The sequence below is a fragment of the Rhinolophus sinicus genome, chromosome 1 (assembly GCF_057876585.1).
Source record: "Rhinolophus sinicus isolate RSI-liver-muscle chromosome 1, RSI-T2T, whole genome shotgun sequence".
Lineage (NCBI taxonomy): Eukaryota > Metazoa > Chordata > Mammalia > Chiroptera > Rhinolophidae > Rhinolophus > Rhinolophus sinicus.
In genome coordinates, this window is record NC_142501.1 from 88493084 (window position 1) to 88511870 (window position 18787).

General features: G+C 39.4%; 1 pseudogene; it reads left to right on the top strand.

The window, feature by feature from the left end:
* The first annotated feature begins 15805 nt into the window (after positions 1 to 15805).
* LOC141570060 (mitochondrial import receptor subunit TOM5 homolog pseudogene) lies at positions 15806 to 15948 on the top strand (annotated as a pseudogene).
* The last annotated feature ends 2839 nt before the right edge of the window (positions 15949 to 18787 follow it).

Genomic DNA, 18787 nt, shown 5'->3' on the forward strand with positions numbered 1-18787 from the left:
TCAACTTGGGGGGCAGTGATTTGCTTTGTAACCTCAGTTCTCAGAAGGATCTAAGAAGAGCTGTTCATTCTCAGTTTATTTAGCTTTTTACTTGTTCTTAGGACAAAGTGACAACTTCCAAGTTCTTTACATGTTTGACAGGAAACCGGGAATCCCACCTATTTTTGTAAATAAAATTTTGGTGGAACACATAAATGGACTGTCAGTGTCTGTTTTTGTGTTACAACAGAACAATGAGTAGTGTGACAGAGACCATATGGCCTGCCAAGTCTAAAATTCTTACCACCTGGTCCCATACAGGAAAGTTTGCTGACCCCTGGACTATACTAGATAAAAAGGCAAGACTCGACTATATTCTGTCTCCAAGAGACACATTTTAAATATAAAGACACAAATGATTGACAGTAAAAGATTGGAAAAAGAAATGCCATGCAGCAAGAAGTATAAGAAAATTGGTGTGGCTATACTAACATCAGACAAGAAAGACTTTCAAACAAGTAGTATTACCAAAAATATAGAAGACATTTTTATAATAATAAAAGGGTCAATTTTATCTTAAATATATATGAATCTTATAACGGAGCATCAAAACATGCAGCAAAACTGACAGAAATAAAGATAAATAGGCAAATGTACAATCCTGGAGAGAATAAGTGATAAAACAATTAGAACAAAAAGTTAGTAAGTGTACTAGTTTTCTCTTGCTACATAACAAATTGTCACAAAGTTTGTGGCTTAAAACACCACAGTTTTGTAGGTCAGAATCCAGGGCGATCTTAAATGGGCCCAAATTAGAATATCAGCTAATCTGGGGTCTGGGGAAGAATTCACTTCTAGAGTCATTCAGGTTGTTGGCAGAATTGAGTTCCTTGCTGGTGTAGGCCTTAGGTCGTTTCCTTGCTGGCTGTTAGGCAGGGCCACTCAGCTCCCAGAAGCTACCTGCCTTCCTTGCCACCTGGTCCCCTCCATCTTCAAAGCCAGCAATAGTGCATCCATCTTCCTCATGTTTGAAACCTCTCTGACTTCCTCTTCTGCTACCAGCCAGAGAAAACTCTCTGCTTTTAAAGAATTTATATCAATGAAGAAAGTCTACTAGAATAACCTTCCTATCTTCATGTCAACTGACTCATAATTTTAATTGAGTAGGGAAGGAAAAAATATCTCCCCTCTACTCTTCTAAGTTCTGGAATTCCTATAATAAAATACAGATTAACAAAAGAAAACCAAACAGAAGTTTATTAACACCTACAGAGCTTGGGAAGATACTCAGGGAAATGAATAACACTCTAAGAGACGGCTTAAAATTCAGGCTTAAATATCATCTTCAGCTGAAAACAAAGAAAGAAGGGTATGGAAAGGCCAATTATTAGAGGGATCAGGAAAAGTATGATAAATAAAAGCAAGATTTGCTCTGTAGATTTAAGTTGGTGCTTTCTCCATTGATGAGTCTCTTGTGATATAGTCATCTTCTCTTCCAGAGAGGGAGATACCCTTAGAAATGCAGCTTTCCTTTATAAATGTAAATTTCACTTATAAAAGAAAGGGTAACTTCTACTCTATTTTCAGAGCTTCTTCCTGTGTCTGCTGTTTCTCAAAATAATCTTTACACCAAAGAGGCATATTTTTGGGTGAAGTATTCTGGTCTCCTGCAATTGCATCTGTAAACCCTCTTTTGCCATGTAACATAATTTAACGACAGCAGTAACATCAGGAAGTGGAGATCATAGGGCCCATCTTAGAATTCTCCTAATCATAACAATGACGCAGAAGATTTGAACAACACAATCAAAGTGGCCTAATTGGCATTTACAGAACTCTCACTGACAAACTTAAACATAGACCTATACTATGATCCAGCTATTCCATTTCTAGGAACTGAGCCAAGTGAAAACTTATGTCCATGAAAAGACTTTTATATGAATATTCATCATCTTGTATAATTACCAAAATAGAAGATTTTAATAATACAATTAAAGCATATGCCTCCTTGTAATTAAGAAAAAAAGCCATTAGAAACTCCAGGAAATTTGTCTTTTTCTGAAATCACTGAAGAAATGTGAGAGGCCAGAGAGGTTGTTAAATAAACATTTGAAATGATGTCCCAGTATTTTCTTTCTTTTCTTTCTTCCTTGGGAGCTCTTAGCTACAGACTGGTGTGGCAGGAGCCAGGCAGGTCTCCTGTTTCCTCCAAAGTTGGGATGGTGCACAACGTCCTCCAAGCAGGAAAGAGATGGTGCGAGAAGCATCCACAGGTGATGGAGGGACTCCACACATGAGTGGCGGTGGGGGCGGGGGCGTGTGTTTCTGTGTGATGGGGTGGGTGGGAATTGCTATATCCATAAGGGTTAGAGGCAGGCTGAATTATGGAATGCTTCTGGGACAGGTATTACGACTGCTGTGACTTCTCTTAGCCATTTTTAATGTCGCCACAGTGCGACCATTTAGGGAGTTGAGGGGTAAAGGGAGGGTGGAAAACATTCGCAAAAACTTAATTAGGGATTTTGTCATATTTCTAGCTCTCTGGGAACAGACTTCTTCTCCATCCCTCTAGAACAAAAACATATGTATTTTCTCACACCTCTTTAAGGGGGCAGTGTGAACCAAAGCAGGAGACAGCCTATTATGTGTATGGTGTGTGTGTGTGTGTGTGTGTGTGCGTGCGCGCGCGCGCTTGGTGTCTCAGCTTGATTCTAAATCTAGCTGGTTGATTCAGGCAAGTAATGGCATAACTTTCAAACTGGTCCAGTGGCTCTGCTAAAGGCTTCAGGGCTGTGGTGCATCCTGGAAAAGAACCCAGCGTTCCTTCACTGTGTTCCTGCTCACACTCCCGCTGCTGGACAGGAAGCCTTTCTGGCCCATTCCTCCCTAGCCTGGTCTGTTTGCCATCAGAACACTCTCCTTTATAAATGATACTAAGGTTAAGCATCTTTCCAAGGAGCTGAGCTTTTCACCCCTACTGCTCTAAGCCAGGGGTTTTTCCAGCTGTCCTCTGAGAAGCTTAGGAACTCCAGACAGACACAGGTGGGCTGATATAAAGACAGAAGGTAGACAACAGGCTAGCAGAGCCCCAGACCTTCTGTCCTCTTCACTGCTTCCTGCTTCCACAGAGGACCTTGCTTCCATCTGTATCATATGCAAATTACCAGAGAAGGATGTTTTCAACTGAAGTATTAGGTTGCTCAAAAAAAAAAAAAAAAAAAATGATAACAGTATTCTTCTAATGTTTGAAGATGGTCTACCTAGAAGCCTTGTGAAGAGAACTGTATTTCCAGAAGCTTCTGCACCACAGCTTATCGCTGAAACTATAGGTGTTTCTTTCCTTATTTAAATAATCTTCACCTACTCTTCGATAAAAATACTCAATTCTTATCTGAGTAGAGGTTTGTCACAGAAAATACATAAGTGCATATGCATGCATGTAAAACTGTTTATAGTGTCAGTGGATTGATGGACCCCTGTCCTTATATTTGAGGCTCGTCCTTCCTTCTCAACTTACCAGGCCCACACTGGCAATGGTGTTTTAACACCATCATACTCTGGCAACAATCTCTAAAAATCACTATTACTGTTCTGTAAATTTTAATTTATTTGTTATTATTTATTAGTTTTATTATTATAAAAGTAAAACATGTTCATTATAGAAAGTTTATAAAATAGAGAAACAAAACCAAACATTTAAAACAGCTAGGAAGAACCTGAGATGACATTTTGATTCTGTCCTTCCAGTCACCTCTTAAAACATTTTTTTTTTACAATAAAAATGGGATCATGTGAAGTTTTAACTTGCTTTTTAAAATTTAGTGATATATTTAAATATCTTTCCATGTCATTGAGTATTCTTCAAAAATGTTATTTTACCACAATCATTCATCCAAGCCTTAATTGTTGGCAGCTATTTCCAATCTATTACCAGTATGAGCAATGCAACAATAAATACCTTTGAATAAAAATTTAATTATTCACCTAAATTCAGATGATTTCCCTAAGGTAAATTCCTTGAAGTGTTATTTTTATACATATTCCCAAGTTGCTCTTCATTTCATTTTATATCCCACCATCCCTCTCTCCCAGCAGTATAGAGGATTACCCATATCACCAATCTTTGCAAACTCTGTATGATTATGATTATTATTATTATTATTCACTAGTATGATAGATGGGAAATATCTTATTGTCATTTACATTTGCATTTCTTTGGTTAATAATTGTATTGACCTTTTTTCATAGGTATATTAGTCAAAATCATTCTGCTTCTTGGACATTTCCACTTAGGTGTTCCACAGGCACTTCCGATTAGATATATACAAAAATTAACTCATCTTCTTCCCCTTGTAAACCTGCTCCTCTTCCAATGCTCCAGGCCTTGGCCAATGGTGCCACCCACCACTAGCTTCCCCAGCCAAAAAGCTTGGACGCATCCTTGATTCTTCACCTTCATCTTCCACACCCAGTTCATCACCAAGAGGTGCCGATTGAACTTCCTAAATATCTTTCAAACTGGTCGACTTCTGTTTCTCCAGGCTTTCCAGCTCTCATCATGTCTTGCTTAGATGACTTCCCCAGAGCCAGCTGATCTCCCTGCTTCCAGTTCTGTCCCCATCTGATCCCCTCTACACGGTATAGTCAGAGGGATCTTTCCAAAACAAAACCTGGTATTGCTGTTTTGCTTCAAGCCCTTCGGTGGCTCCTGTTTCTAGTCAGATGAGGTCCAAATGTCTGAACCTGCTGTGCAAGGTCTGCATGATGAGCTTTGCTGCTGGTCCAGCCCAGTTTCTTTGTAGCACTGTGTGTTTGTCTGCTTCCTCTGCCTGGCATGTCCTCTCCCGTTTCTCTCACTTCAGGTGTGGCAAACTTCTACTCATCCTGGGAAGTCCACCTGAAACACCCTCTTCCATGAGGATGTTTTTCCTAACTCCATTCAGCCACTGACGTGCTCCCGTGTTCCCATGGTGCTTTGCTTGTATCTCTGAAACAGCAATACCTGGTTGTATTTTAACTGGTCTGTTTATGTGTGTCTCTTCCCAACAAGACTTTAGTTCCCTAGAGACAGAAAACATCTCCTTTGTGTCTGATTTACATAGCCTAGCATAGAGTGGGGTCATAGCAGGGTCTCAATAACTGTCAAATAAGATAATTAATAAATAAATGAAACAATACAGTGAACTGATGAGTCTCCAAAATATTTTCTTAAAGAAAATGTGTTCTTCCTTCTTTTTTTCTTTCAACAAAGATTTATTGAGCTCTAATGCACCAAATAGAGGTGCCGGGCATACAATAAAAAATAAGACAAGTCCCTGCCTTTGAGGGGTTTAATTATGGACATTATTTTTCCTTCAAAAAAAAAATCAAAGTGCAGAAAATGTGTCTATTTTTGACAGCAACAACAGAACTTCCCATTGTCGGCTCATGGAAAAAAACAAAAACCCAATTCACAGATTCTCATATTTGGACACCTGTGGCCATGTAAATAACATTTTACTGTCGATTTTACTACCACATAAAACAATATGGTTATTATAATGAAAACAAGAGAAGTTATTCTAATTATCTAATTTTCTTTTCAACTCTCAATTTTTAAGGCCCGAGAAGAGAGTGAAAGAGAAGAACATGAGGACTGAACTAGGAAGCGTATAATCTGGTCTAGGACCTTATCCTCTCCAGGACTTTCAGAAAGTGATGCACTCCCACGACTTCACTTTTACACACTCACAAATGGGGGACATGTACCACATCTGCATCAATAGCTTCAGACTCAGAAGACGACAATCAGTTTTATTCTTATTCAGCACCCATGTCCAATATGTTGTACAAATCACAAGAAAACATCATTTTCTCCCTAAGAGTTTACGTATAGTCTATGAAGATAAGAAATAATATAAGAAATCAGTACTCTTCATTTCTTTTAAACCTAGGTAGCTTAGAGAACAGTCATAGCTCATTTATGCTCAAGTTTGTGATGGGCTTCTCACACATTGGGAACCTATCTAAGAGAAAAAAACGGAATTTTGATAATAATTTATTACATCCCCATCACTCCACTAGTTCTTTGTTAGGTACCACCCCAATGTCCTCTGCTATTGATTGCCTTCTCTTTCCTGGTCTTTCAAATCCTTTGACCTTGCCCTGCGCAATGCCAAAACTGAAATTTAAAAGAAGTCAACAACCAGCTTTTTTAATGTAGTAATCACTTATCTTGTCAATTTGGGGTAAGCTCTCTCAAGGCAGATACTTAATCATGAAATATTTGTTGTGGCACTACTAGTTATAGCTGAAGATAGACCAATTGAGAAAATGAGTGCCTGCTCTAAATCTAAGAAGATACATAGTCAAAACTTCTAAAAACTGTTTTGCAATGAGATAATTTTCTAAGCATTTTCCCTCAGATATTGATTTTATCATATTTGTAGCACCCAGGATACCTGCTTCAGAAACACTAACTTATCTAGCAAATTATCCACATTTTATCCCCACAATAAATATTTATTGAATACTTATAGTATATGAAACATTGTCCAAAGATACTAAAAAGTTTGCTCAGTGGACCTAAATGACAAACCTAAATCAGGGAAGTAATCTCAGATGGAAAGAGATCATTGTGGTCCCCTCATTTTATTATGTTTTCTATCTGGGTTTTAATGGTTTTTCTAACTTAGATTTAAATCCCCACAATGAATATTTTGTTCTTTGCTAGTACCCAGTGTGTACTTAGTAATAAAAGTTATTAAAATTAACACCTGTATATTGAGCTTGTCATTTTCAATGTCCATTAACCAACCACAATCCAAAGTAAAAGCAAAAGGCATAAAGTAGGTACATTCCTTGATGTAATCTTCACAGGAACACCATTAAATCCTACGAGTCACAGTTTCTTCTTTGTTTAGGAGTGTTTTTACATAAAACGCAAGATTTTCTTAAAAGGTCCAAATTTTGGCTTTGCCATCTAACCTATCGAAAGCTGCATGCCTGTCCTGTATCCCTATATGCCTGCTGGATTTACGTTAATGATGACGTGGCTCTGCTCTCCTAACTGGTCAAAGGACGTAAATACTTACTGGCTCATCAATCACCTTTGGGACTGAATCCTGAGTCTTCCGGTTCTGTATGTCACCTATCCTAACAGTCACCACACAATGTCGTCGCTGACATTGACACTCCGTGGGGTTTTTAGTTGTGAATCTCTAAGAGTTCATCTGCTTCAAGGTCAGTCTCACAGCTCTAGCCTATTCTACCAGGAAGTATAGATCTGTGATTAGGATGAGTTAGGTGTAAGAGCAGCAGGTGGATTTATCCTTAAAGTCGTCAGTTACTTTCATAAGCAAAATGCTTCCCAACAACTATTAGGGCTTTACAACAGGTCTCCAAAGCCATCAATATGAGAAGTGAGTCCACGGTACCAGGCAGGGTGCAGGAGGATTGTCTTTACAGCAGATCTACTTCTCAGGAGCTGGGCAGAGGGAGGGACATTTGACCAGGGCCAATTCTTTGCCCAAGGGAATCGGTGTCCTCTCTGAGTTCTTAAGTTAATGTTAACCTAGCCCGAGAAGTTTCTTTGGCCAAGACACATATACAAGCCACTCTCCACATAGTTTTCTATTTGCCTCTAGTGTAACGATGACAATCACCGAAAACTAAGCACAAATATTATTCAGGATCTTCACGCAGTCTCAGTTTGGGAAGCACAGTGAGGCCGTGAATCAGGGTGTCAAGGGCCTTTCTCCCCCAATCTCCCTGTGGCGGGAAGCGGTGTCAAGTTCCCAGGTCCTCATTGGTCTCTCATAGGAACCCCCTGGTCGGCCCTGAGTCAGCTCTGCTGGGCTCCTTTTGCACCCCCTGCCCTGGGGAAAGCCGTTCCAGGCCCGCACCATGGGGGACTGAGGTCTAGGCCTACTCACGTCTCCTGGCAGTCCCATCTCTTTTTGAGTAGCAAGAACCCTGGACATGCATTTGAGATTGCCCCGAGAGCACCTGCTATGGCTTCAAAAGAGCTATGTCCTTTCTTTCTGAACTCAGTTCTGTTGCTTCTCATTTCATCCAAGGTCCTGGTCCACCGGATACCAAGGTGGATTTTAGGTGGACTTCATTGGATATTAAAAGTGCATTAAAAAGAAAGTCCATTCAGCTACAATAATTAAAACAGAATCCAATTTGGCACGAAATATGATATATCACCAAAACAGTAGAGCTCCAAAACAGACCCTTAATAGTGACAGAATTTGGTATATAAGAGCCAACATCTACATAGTATTTAATCATGTGTCAGGCACTCTTCTAATGGCTCTACATACGTTAGTTCATTTAATTCTCACAATCATCATATGAGTAGACATTATTATAACTATTTTTACAGATAAGCAAACTGAGACACAGAGGAGTTAAGAAATGTGCCTAAGATCACCAAGCTAGCAATTACTGCAGTTGGGATTTGAAAGTAGACTGGATGGTTCCAGAATCCATGCATTTAACTTCTAACCTATGACAAAGATGGTATCACAAATTATTGGCTAAGGAAAACATTATTTAGTAAACAGTAAAAAAGGGAAAGGAAATTATAGCTCTACTATATACTGGGCCCTGAAATAAATTCAGCTGTTTTAGAGTTAAACATTAAGCAAATAGAGTGAAATATTGACTTGATATTGGAAAAGGAAAGAACAATGGAAGAATCCACACATGAAAACATGCAATAGATTTGACCAAATAAAAATGTAGCTTTTGTATATTAAAAGTCAAGTAATCAGCTGGAAAAATATTTGCAACATATAATATATAGTTAACAGCTTTACTATATAAAATGTTGGTACATGTTGGCAAGAAAAAGAGATGTTTATCTCAATGACAAAAATATGTAAATTGCATTCGCAAAATGACCAACAAACGTATGGAAAATGATTGAAGAAATGCATATGAATACACGGTAAGATATCCTTGGTACCCTATCAAATATACAAAGGTTTTAAAAAAAAGGAACATGAGTATTCAGCATTAGCAATATATAAACCATTGGTGGGTTATATAAATTCTCTAGTCTTTTTTGAGGCCAATTTCTCAGTGGTTATCAAGAATCTTAAAAATGTTCACTCCCTTTAGCTCAGTAATTCCATTTCCTGAGGAAATCATCAGAAGTGTGGACAACGTGTATAAGAATGTTCTTTGCAGAATTACTTGTGTTGAGGCTATTTACGAGATAACATCTTTTGTGACACCATGCTGGACTTTCACCTCCAAACTGGGCACATGTAATTTGAAGATTTATATTATGATAAACTTCCTGCATTTGTAGAACAAATTTCCTAGAAGCAGGATAACTTACACCTCAACTTGTGTTCTGGAATTTGAATCCTGGGAAACTGATTATAATACATTTTCATCAAGAGCAAAGGAACCAAGTGGCTTCATGCAGAAAAGACTTGAAGTGGCCATGCCGAGACCTCAGTGCTCTGAAAATTTCTCTGTGGAGTAGTCTCCTTACCACATCTCCTCATTCTATCCTGTTTCAAGGGCTCTTGTCTCTCCCTTGGCTTTCCCTAGGCACTGATGTCTCCCAAATCTATACCTTCTAGTACTGACTTTAGCCAAAATGCCAGCAATGAGCTTTGAAAACCCTCCTGTCTGATAATCCGTAATCACAGCAGAGTCTACATACCGTACCTAAAAAGAATATCATTATCATTATCAAACTAGATTCCCTTTCTGACTCTCTCATCCTGGTCCAGGTCTTGCTCAGTTTTGTCTTTATTATGGGGCAACCATTTAGCATTTTTAAGCAAGGGAATAAAAATTAAAACTTCTATTTAAGGGGAAAACTCTGACAATGGTGAAATTTGGAATGAATAGAGAGGTAAAAAGACCAATAAGGTAAAAATTTAAATAAATAAAAAAGGTAAAAGACCAATCAGGAGATGTTCTTTAGTGTAGTGACAATTTCTTTCTTTTTTCTTTTTTCTTAATTAAAGTTTATTGGGGTGACAACTGCTAATAAAGTTACATAGATTTCAGGTGTACAATTCTGTAATACATCATTTATGTATCACATTGTGTATTTACTACCCAGAGTCAGTTCTCCTTTCATCACCATATATTTGATCCCATTTACCCTCATCTACTACACCCCGCCCCTCCTTACCCTTTGGTCACCACTAAACTATTGTCTGTGTCTATGAGTCTTTGTTTATTTGTTTGTCTTATTCCTTTGTTGCTTTCATTTATGCCACATATCACCGAAATCACATGGTTCTTGACTTTTTCTGCCTGACTTATTTCGCTCAGCATAATAATCTTAAGATCCATCCATGTTGTCACAGATCACACTATTTCATCTTTTCTTATGGCTGAATAGTATTCCATTGTGTATATATACCCCAACTTCTTTATCTAATCATCTATTGAAGGACACTTTGGTTGTTTCCATGTCTTGGCCACTGCAAATAAAGCTGCAATGAACATCGAGGTACATATATATTTACGGATAAATGTTTTCAGATTTTTTTGAGTATATACCCAGGAGAGGGATTGCTGGGTCATATGGTAATTCTATTCGTAATTTTTTGAGGAACCTCCACACTGCCAACCATAGCAGCTGCACCAATCTGCATTCCCACCAACAGTGTATGAGGGTTCCTTTTTCTCCACAGCCTCTCCAACACTTGTTATTATTTGTCTTGTGGATGATAGCCATTCTAACTGGTAATAAACCCACATAAATATGGACAGATAATTTTTGACAAAGGAGCTGAAAACATACAAAGGAGAAAAGACATCCTCTTCAATAAATGGTGCTGGAAGAATTGGAAAGCCACATGCAAAAGAATGAAACTAGACTCCTATCTGTCACCATGTACCAAAATTAACTCAAAATGGATCAAAGACAAAAGCATAAAACCTAAAACAATGAACTGCATAGAAGAAAACATAGGTACTAAACTTATGGACCTTGGGTTCAGAGAGGATTTTATGATTATGACCTCAAAGGCAACGGAAGTAAAAGCGAAAATAAATGAATGAGACTATATTAAACTAAAAGTCTTCTGCACAGCAAAAGAAACCATCGACAAAATAAACAGGCAACCAATCAAATGGGAGAAGATTTTTGCAAACAATGCCTGTGATAAGGGGCTAATGTCCAAAATATATAAGGAACTCATACAAGTCAACAACTAAAAAACAAACAATCCAATTTAAAAATGGGCAGAGGACCTGAATAGACATTTCTCCAAAGTGGACATACAAATGGCTAATAGACATATGAAAATATGCTCAATGTCACTAATCATCAGGGAAATGCAAACAATTTCTTATCTTTGAATCCCCAGTACCTAACAAAATGTCTAAACTATCATGAGAGTCCATGAATAGAAAATTTTGCAATATTCAATGAAGGCAATTGAAACAGGGTCATGGAAAGGTTTGTTATAATCAGTGATTAGCAGTTAATAGATTCTTTTTAATTCTTTTTCAAAGTACCTGATTATAAGCCCCACAAAGCTGATGTAATCCAATACTCGAGCTCCGGACTTAGAATAAGATGTTTTGCCACTTACCAGCTGTGCAATTTTGGGTAAATCTACCTTCTTTCTCCTTATCTGTAAAATGGAGATATTTTCCCTCTCAGGGTTGTTTGAGCCTAAGTTAGTGTCTTGCTTGTCACATTTACATATGAATGAAATGAATAAGGACAGAGACAGCTTCATGTAATTGATATGCCAAGTAGACTCTGGTACAGTGACAGGCATATTGGTAGGAGGTCAGTAATTTTTTGAATGAATGAATGAATGTTTTATGTACTCTGGTTATAAAACTTATTAAAGCCACTCAAAAATGCAGAGGCTTTTTTTCTTTACCCTGTGATCTTTCTAGTTTTCCTAGTAACTCATCCATGGTTTTGCTTCCATTTTGATTTGCAATCATTAGATTGGGTGTGTCTTTGAGAAAAAGCTAAGTAGTGGGCTTAAAGAGTCTAGGAATATATCTTTAGTTGCCACTGGGGAGGAAAACAATCATTTGGAGAAGGTAGTGGGTTATGAAAGCTTCTTTGAAAATCCCCCCATCTCGTTCTGTTAAAAGAGCTCCCAGCTGATTTCTTGTGAACCTGATGATCTCCCATGACTTGCCCTGGCCCCAAGCAAACCTGTAAAGCCTGACCACCTTTCCTTACCTCCTCCAACTCCCAGTGTTCCCGGTTATAGGGAAAACAGCACTGGGCAGAAAAGCTGGGTCTGGTCCTGCTGCTGCCATGACTTTCTGACACCTGGCTTCTTTGCGGCCATCTCGTAAAATGGAGCGATGTCCAATTGACAGGTTTGTGGTGAGGATGAGAAAACAGGTCAGCATCTGGTCCTCTTGGATCCAGGTTTCCCCGCTTTCCTGACTGACAACATGACTGACCGATGGGCTGGATCAGTCCACCAATGAGTTTTCTTGAGCACACACAAATTTTGTTTGCTTTTTAAAAAATTTAGTTGTCAATAATTAAAAATAAAAGGTTTTCACACATTTGTGAAAATTAGACTTTCAGCTTCCCTTGAAACATGGGGGACCTGGCAACACTGACCAACATCCCTCAGTGGAAATAAATCATCTGGAGGGAGCAGGCGCAGATGCCCCAGTCCACCACTCTCCCTTGTGTTAAAGGATTATCTTGAAACAAAGGTAACAGTCCTAACTCTCATACAGGTATAAAACGAATATGTGTGAAAGATTGTATTTAACTCATTAATGCGGAAAGTGATGAGGCGTCACAATCAGTCAAGAGAGAATCCAAAGAGCCAGTGACTCCAGTGAAATAAATGTGTCACTGGAGGCAAAACTTGGGGAGGAAGCTCAGCTGAACCTCCACGGACAGAACGGACATGTCTATGGACAAGAAATATTCTGCATTGCTGTCAGTTATCTCCAGCTTCCGTACGAGGTTGTAAAATAACTTCCATAGAATCAAATCAGAGAGCCCAAAAGGTTTGCTCTCATTTAGAGTCTAGACTCCAGACAATGCGTCATTTCCCCTGAAGTACAAATTTTCCCCTACACTTCTATTTCCGACCGTCCCACTTATGGACTGCCTGGCCCCAGAAGCGTGTGTCCACCCAGATCTTACAGAGCTGTCATTTCTCGTTTTTATTCGTTTCTTCAATGATGAAATGTGGCGACTGGACCAGATAATCTCTAAATTCCCTTCCAACTCCTTAATTCGAATTTCTTAGTACTGCTTTCACCCACCATCCCCACCCCACCCCCAACACACACATCGCCTTCATAAATCATTTATCATTATTCAGCATCCAGGTCCTTATCAGTGAAGTGTAGCTACTTTAATTTGTGCTGAGGTGTGAATGGGTGATGTTTTATTAATATGATACTTTATCCTCTGCAACATCTCCTTCTACAGCTTCAATTACTGTCATCACTTTCATGAAAGCACCCCATAGGATTCTGCTTTAAGCATCCAATGCCAAGAAGGCCCAGACATCTACCTGTCATGGAAAAACCCTCCCTCTCCTCGTAAGACAGTTTTTTTCCCAAGTCCCTCCTCACACTTGGCCGAGTTCAGCAGACAGGACAACCTCTGTTGGTAAACTGGGGATAAAGCTAAGTGAAGGCTGAGGAAAGCAGCCCATCATTCGGTCTTCCTTGACCTCAGCTGGGGGACAAAGAAGAGGATTGTGATTATTACATGAGACTGGCATTCTAATAACCAAATTGAGCCGAATATAACTTGAGATTTTATTACAGAATGGAAACTGTTATTACCTGAACGAGACCAAAACGATTTGAAGTCAGATGGAGTTTTCACCTAAGAGTAAGGAAAAAAATCTCCCTATCTCATACATTCATTCATTCAGCAAATAGTTATCAAGTGCTAAGTAGGTTCCTAGCACTGTTTTAGGTGTTTGGGGATATAACAGTGACTATGACAAATAAAAAGTCCTCCCTTCATGGGCTTACATTCTAGTGTAGAGATTTTAAAGAAAAGTTGAGAGACAGAAATTGAAGTTGCGCTTTAAATACATAGTGAATAAGTGTTGTTTAATATATTAATATATAGTTTTATTAATTAATACAAACTATGATATATTACTATCAACCTACACTATCCTGGTGCTTGAGACTAATCCCCCATCTGTGCTCTGATTTCTGTCCCTTCCACTTCCCCCGGGACCAGGCACCACCGATTATGGCAGCATCACCCCAGCGCACACCAAGGTACTTAAATCTTTGCATCCCTGACCACGCGGGCCTTCCTGTTCCCTCAGCCTGACTGAACTTTAGAGGCTTCTTCCCGACTCTAGGACACTGACATCCCTAAGAGCATTTTCTTTAGAAAACTTATAATTGTTAAGTCTTTCTCTGCCCCTTGGAAATGTATATAAATCTTTTTAAAAGTCTCTTGCCAATTTTACAACCCAAGAGTGTCTTTCTCCAGGACCTGAAAGCCATCCCTTTGAAGTGTAATCTTCGGGGAAATAGCACCCCATCTCCCTCCGTCTGTGGGAAGGCAGGAGGCTAACTGCAGTGGGTGGTGGGGTCCTGCTCCAAACTGTAGAACTATCTCCCGTCATACACACACGAGCAGTTTGTTTTTCCTTTGAATAAAGCCACTTCACAAACACACATGGCCTCTGACCTCCCTTCATCCTCTTACCGAATCCAGATGGCCTCACGTCCTCCAGTGCTTTTCCACCAGCTCCCTCCAGCCCTGAGCACCCCTCACCCTCTGCCTCCGCAGAGCTGAGCTCAGACTTTGTTCTGTTTCTCTCTTTGGTTGTAATAGTCCCTTTCCCTCCCTTGCAATAATCTTCTCAAATAAAAGCCTCTCCTTACTGAGTCTGAATGCTTTTTATTTGACACTCCTGCTCTGGTTTCAGTCCTGCTCTGGCTCTCATTCGCTCAGGTCTTTCCTTCACTGGAAAGGTTTCTTCAAATGAGTCTTCACTCCCTGCACCTCCCGTTCACTCCATAGCCTTCTGGAATGTAAATCTGATGTCTTTCTCCTGAGCATCCTTAGATCGCTTCTGGAACAAGGCGTCAGTTTTGTAGCCAGATAGACCCAGGTCAGAAAAGCAGCTCAGCTGCTTATTAATGGGGCCATTTACTTTCTTTAAGCCCGTTTCCATCATTTAGAAAATAGGAACCACCCCCTCCTTCAAGAAAGGCAGCTATTACTTCAGTCAGGAAGCAAACGCATGGACTCAGGCAGTGATGGTTTTCCCTAAAAGGTAACAGCTAACATCTGCTTACTAGGTGCCGGGCTCAGCACTTTGGATGCATTAGCTCACTTAATTCCTCACTGCAATCCTACGATATAAGTATTTGTGCATTTTATCATCATCAGCCTCTCCATTTTACAGACAAGGAAATCGATGCTGAGAAAGAGATGAGGTGATTTGTCCAAATCTCACAGCTAAGATGTGGTAGTGTTTATTATACTTGAACCCAAGTCTGTACAGAGCTTACCTGCTAAACCACTCTCCATCACCTCCAAGTTAAAGGTTAAACTTCTCGCTCCTCTCCCTCTCCCGAGACAGTGACTCTGTCTCCTACAGATCAACAGCTACTCTCTCATGCCCCAGTGCCTTTGTTCATGCTGTTCTCTTCACACTGCTTCCTCCTCTCTCACCTCTCTCTCTCCCTTTCCCCACCCCCTACACACACACACACACACACACACACACACACACACACACACACTCATGCGCAGTCACACATTTCACCTGGTTATCCTCCAGACAGCTTTATAAACCCATTTTCCTACGGAGGTGTCCCAAAGCTTTTCAGAGCTGGCCTCTTCTTCATACTCTCAGAGCTCTTTGCATATATGTTCCGTATCGAGGGCCTTGCGTCCAAGCTGGACCCCGAGGAGAAGAAACGGCAGATGCGCGAAGATGTGATCTCCTCCTTATCTACGTGGGCCTGCTGCGAGTCACTCCTTTTAGCTTAAAGAAATTGGACAGCATATAAACATTGGACATCACATGTGAATGCGTGATATGAAGAACCTGGTTTCAGCTTCTAGTTTGCACATGAACCTGCAGGTGAATAGGCCCAGAAAGATGTAAGAGACTCTTTGACTGAATGGACATAAAACTTCTACTTGTTAAGAACAAGTTTGGCTCTGGTAACTGACCTTCGTAGCTAAAATATAAACTATTTGGGAAGTATGAAAGATGTTTTATGGCCGTAGTATGCCCTTAATACCTGTGATATTCAGCCTCCATGAATGTTGGTGTAATTGTAAATAATGCCAAACTCCATTTTCTAGCAAATATTAATTATCCACGGGAATTATGTCGGCAAAAAAAAAGAGTAGGATCAGAAGGTAAATAGATGTGTTGAATTATAGAGGGGTAATGATAAATGTAGGTAAATTATAAGTGACACTGCAATGATAAATGGGGTGGAGTTACAGTCTTGCAGGCCGAAGTCCGCTCTGTTGAACAGCTAAAGAGCAACTGGAATCCTGAGGACAGGGCGACAAGCACACCTCCCGCAGGGCATGATTTGACATCCCTCCCGGAAAAGCTGCTGTACATGGATGCTCAGCTCGTCCGTCTGTCATGAAAAGAATCAGCCTGGACGTGGGTGCCCAGATCTTGCACCCGGGCCACAGTCCCTGGTCACATGCAATCTCCACATACTCAGAAGAGAATTCCAAAATGCTTGGGATGGTACAATTGTTTCCTTAGTTGGTAAAGACAATATGCGGGTGCTAGAGACATGGATGGAAACCTCTAAAAGACAAAATTAAATATGTGGAATGAAGCAATTCAAACCTTGAAAATTTTTATGCTAAATTTGGGAATAATGTGCATATTTGGTATTAAAAATACTTGTAATATTGAAGAATTTAGCATTTTGGAGTCAATAGATTCATCTTATGATTCCAATTTCAAATGTGTACTTTACTGGTTCAGACTTGATTTTTAAGTTGACAATTTTGCTTAGTTTGTAAATAGAATCATGATTACCAGACAGGTTTAAAGAATAATATCTATATAATGATTAACTTTACTAGAATTGTTCAAGTATGTGGGAAGAGTTTGTGTATTAGACAGTTGCAAAACTTAGAAAAAAGAACTTATTACATTTAAAAATGTGTTTAATTATCTAAGGAAATTTAAGTAACTAAATTGTAAAAACCCCTTAAAACCAATCGCTACATTCACTAGATTTATAAATAATTAGAATTGTTGGTTGAATTTAAAAGCTTAAAAATTAGCTTTGTTACTTCAACAAATAATTTGAAAATTTCTGTACTAATAAACCGCCTTCTGGGAAACATAAAGATCCACATTGAGGCACAATAATCACTGTTTATGTGTCTGTTTCCCGCCACTAAACTAGGAATTTATTTAGGAAGTGTCTTTTCTTCCTTATATCCCCATCACCTAGCACAATGGCCAGAAGAGGCCATTCATAGTAAGAATACCAGCAGCTAATATTTATTACTTACCATATGCCAGGACTGTGTGTGATATGTGCTTTATCCATATAATAGATAGGAATCCTCACCACAACCTATTGACGTGGTTGATGGAGGGAACAGCAACAACCCAGAAAACTTAGATAACTCTCAAGTTCCACAGTGAGAGAAAGTTGGAACCCAGGTGAAATCCAGGCTCTCTGACTTCAGGGGCTGCATTTCCCTTAACTTTTATGTTAGTAGTTGAATGGATGAAATTCTTTAATGGTGAGACTTTCAAAAGTATTATTTGAGCTGAGGAGACAATGTGCATGTGCTAGAGACATGAATGTGAATTGTCCTACATGGACAAGTAAGCAGGACAGAGATATAGGATCCAAGTGGTGCTTTCTGGGAACAATTTGAGAAAAGTGAAAAGGCTGTATTCCTTAAAAGACAGAAAACATGAAGATTCTGAAGGGAAGGACGTAAGTGACGGTGAAGAAAGCCATTTGGCTTCATTTAGAAGGATCAGGGCAAGTGCTGGCTGGTTCATGATTCATTTGGTGGAGGCCCAGGGAACATTTCCTTCATGGTCGGGTTAGCTGTTGTGGCATTTTGATATGGAGCAGAGGTAACTGCTGGTAACTCAGATTAAGCAAAACAGGTTTCCTCAGGAGCCAAGAAAAATGAAAGAGAAACCTTTGGCATTGGTCTAAGGAAGAAGTATGAAACGACAAGAGGAATAGTATTACGGGGTTAACTAAACCACCCACTAATTTGTGGCAAACAATGAGTCTATACTTTTAATTTACAAACTAAAGTTAGCACCCAGAGATATACGTATTTTATAGTACCTTTTTGCATTTTCGTACTCAAATGTGTACTCTCCTAGAGAATATACTGTGGGGGAAGAGAATCAGAAGTAGGAAGGCTGGACCAGGGATGCCTTGGGCCTACTCAAAGGTGAAAATCTAAAGGCCTTTACTCAAGGATGCCTAGTCTCCCCACTTTTAATCAACATAGTATTGGAAGTCCAAGACACAGCAATTAGGTAAGAAAATGAAATAAAAGTCATCCAAATCAGAAAGGAAGAAGTAAAACTATCACTATTTGCAGATGACATGATACTATGTGTAAAAAAAAAAACCCTAAAGACTCAAAAAAACCCAAAACAACAACAACAAAGAAAACAAAGCAAAACAGAATAAATGAATTCAGTAAAGTTGTAGGATACAAAAATGGTCAGGCATGTAATTTCCCATAGTTGGTAGCATTCACGTGCTAGTACCTGTGAATATCCCCGTTCTACTCTGTATAGTTCTTTGGTGCATCCCAAGTGGTATAGGGATCCATTTGTCTTGCAGCTGCCCAAGACATGCCTCCTATGTAAGCTTC